Below are 3,670 nucleotides of genomic sequence, written 5' to 3' on the forward strand. Positions count from 1 at the left end.
TTTATAAAAACTATTTTATTATTTTTTGTATTTTAAATATGTTTTCTATTTCAATTTAAAAAAATAAATTTATAATTTTTTTTGAAATTTTGAAAATATTCCGAGGAAGTTTATCCCTCGGAATATTCCGACGACATCTTCCTCGGAATATTCCGAGGAATTTCCGGCAAACTTGTGGTCCTCGGAAATTCTGAGGAAATAGGGTTTCCTCGGAATTCCGTAGGAAATTTCCGAGGGATTTTCGAGGAAAGATGAATTTCCGAAGAGTTATTTCCGATGACTTTTTTCGTCGGTATGTCGTCGGAATAGGGTTATTCCGACGACATACCGACGATTTTTTCCCTTAGTATGCCGCTGTTTTCTTGTAGTGATCTCACATGCAATTAAGAGATTTTAAAGCGCAAGTTTTCCAGAGAGACAAATAGTTAGACAAATATTTTTAAATTGACCATACTTTTAAATCGACCGAAGAAAAACTTTTAAGGTGAGTATGAGGACTGAGGACAAATGTTAGGATGTATATTTTAAAAGTGTGTAACCGAATGGATCACCAAGACCTTTTAATGAGTATAATGCTACGTCACTCTGGCCAGAACCCTAACGAGAGGCCACGTCCGCGTGCAATTTTAAACAAAAACACCCATGCCATATCGCATAATTTAAACGTATTCTCTTTATCTTATATTTCTTTGTGAACATGGCTCCTACAATTTTACGGTCGATTATGAACGAAAATCTCTGATTACGGTTTATGTTATTATAGCTAAAACACGATACAATTGCCAAATTCGTGATTGATCATCAATGTTTTGTCAAAAAGATAACTGAGCAACATGATTTTCAGCATGCATTAATAAATTATTACTATTTAAATATGGTGATAAAAAATGTGAGATTTAAATGTATAGTTCGATCACATATATCATCATTTCATATTTATGATTAGCGAGGGTTTTGACAAGCGAATGATAAAAACGGCAATGATTCACGAAAACATGATGACCAACAAATAAAACGTTTTGAAGAATTACATGTCGATTTGTCCATCAACACATTCCTATATAAGGTAAGCAGACCAAATCTTTCAGTGTGCCACAATCCATAGGATGGTCAACGGACTCAATACTTCCAATTGTCGTCGCCGCTGGTCACATCGACCAAACTTCTGTGTTACAATGCCGATGGACCGACTCACGTACACACACGTCCATATATTGAATTAGAGATTTTAACGTATTGTATTCAGTTGCTACTCTAGTTAGTGGCAACCAAGCGTATCGACGTAATTCACTCTCATGTCTTTGATCTCATTTCGACGACGTATCAAGAAAAGAGATTATATCGAGGTAGTGCGTTCCATCTAATTGCCTAAAAGACAGTTGTTTACTACTCGCGTTGACTCAAACATGTGAAGTGAAATATTAACCGCATCTATATGGAGTTGTGGTTTATGTATGATAGTCGATATAATAATATGTTAAGATAATCGACCTTAATTAGAGGATGGTATATATATGTTTCAAGGATGGCAGTTGTATATTTTTTTGGTGAACAGATGGTAGATATTTATTTAGATACTATAATTAGTTTATTGGAGATACAAACTACATTTAAAAATAGAATGTTGAAAATGTTCGAGGTTCAATAAAGTAGAAGTATAGGATACGAAATGCTGTAGATTAATAAACAATACGACATCAAACCTAATCACGTGCCTTAATTGCTGGGCCTTTCTTTTTTCCTTGAAATATTTTTTTATGTGCTTCGTTTTTACAGAAGAAACCCGCCTTCTCATCCGGCATGTTGTTCCCCACAAGCTTTTTTTTTTCTTTCTTTGCTTCTCGATCTCTCAACTTCTTCAGAATTAATATTTTTAATAATTTCGACTTGAACTTTAGTTCTGGCCGGAGATTAATACTTTGTTTCCAAATGTAGGTAGTTTTAGGACATCTCCAAACCATAATACTATTTTGATGTGAAAACTACACAATAAAAAAAAAAGTTTTTTCATCATCTCTAACCACAACACCAAATTTTGCACCAAAATTTTATTTTTGATTTTTATATTATTTAGTTAGAAATTTTATTATTAGTAGATATATATATGTATATATGTATAAATAAAATTATTATGTAATTATATTGCACAAAAATTTATAACACTAAATATTTGTTTTAAAATAAATTATTATTATTTTAAAATATATTAATATTAAAATAACAAACTAAAATAAACTATTCCAATATCTGTAATTATTTAATTACTATATAATTATTTATCTATTTTATATGTTTTTATCTTGCCATTGATATTTATTTAATTAATATTTTATTAATAAAATTAAGTGAATAGTATTTGGCGTTGTGAATAGTAACACACCAAATTTGGTGCGGTACTGTAGCTTTGCACTAAAATAGTGTAATTTTTGCAGTTGAGTTGGAGAAGTTTTGGTGTATAAATTACACTAAAATGATGTTTTGGAATTGGGTTGGAGATGATCTTACCAAAAAGAGTTTGTTTCACGATATAATTAGTTTACATATTTCAATAAAGTAATGTTAAATTTTTTATAATTGGTTGAATTAATTGATTAAATAATATATTTTTTAAATAATAATTTTATAAATATTTGTATTTTTGTGCAAAACTACTTACAATTAGAAACAGAAGTAGCAGCAATTATAGGTATGCAAGAACATTGTATTTTAACCGGCCCTATACAAGTTTACCCGGGACTTGACTGTTTTCTTTTGACCCCAAAGGTTAGCTAGTATTTGTTCCTTTCTAATACTCACTTGGCATCCTACACTATAACTACCCTCTTATACTTTAATGCACCCTATAATATATATTTCATAAACGATGGACTCATGTGAGCCTTTCATACATAAAAACAATTTACTCTTTTATAATGTTTTAGTTAGCATAATAAGAAAATTTGCAGTGTAACTATGTTTATTTGTACAAAAAATAATTGTTATTCTCTTCGTTTTATACATATCTTAACTATTTTTTCATTTTTTGTGATAATATATGACTCGCTAATATAAATCCATCCCCAAACTAAAAAGTATGTTGGATGTAAATGAATGTATCTTGTACAAAACAGAATAAGAGGCCTGAATATGAAATATTAACTAATGAGGGGTTAGACTGTAAATAAAAAATGCAGCCGATAAAAAGCTAAAACAATCTGACCCGAAAGAGTAAAATCCGGTTGGGTGGGTTTAAATAAAGAGTGGGCATGAGAGAACAAAGTGTCGCAATGCATGCACGACAAGTGGAAACAACTAGTGGTTTGGTTTACTTTGTTTTGGAGTTAAGGTAGTAATTTGGGAATTAAATTTCACTTACCAAATCTTTTGCATCCTTGTTAAGTGGTTTAATTAAATTATTAGATTAAGATCCACGCTTTGGCGCTTGCGCGGGATAAACATTATATATATAAATTATTTTATGTATTATATGTTTTTATACATTATGAAATAATAAATATATATTAAATAATTAAAAGTCAGTAACTATTACATATATAATTAAATTGGTGCGAACGTATAAATCAATTTTATTAATCCAAATATTTTTAAAAAAATATTTGATACGATATGTAATTAAATTTAAATGATATTAACATACATAGTATATTTTTAATATTAATGTCTATTTTTT

This window comes from Brassica oleracea, chromosome C3, assembly GCF_000695525.1.
Source record: "Brassica oleracea var. oleracea cultivar TO1000 chromosome C3, BOL, whole genome shotgun sequence".
Taxonomy (NCBI): Eukaryota; Viridiplantae; Streptophyta; class Magnoliopsida; order Brassicales; family Brassicaceae; genus Brassica; species Brassica oleracea.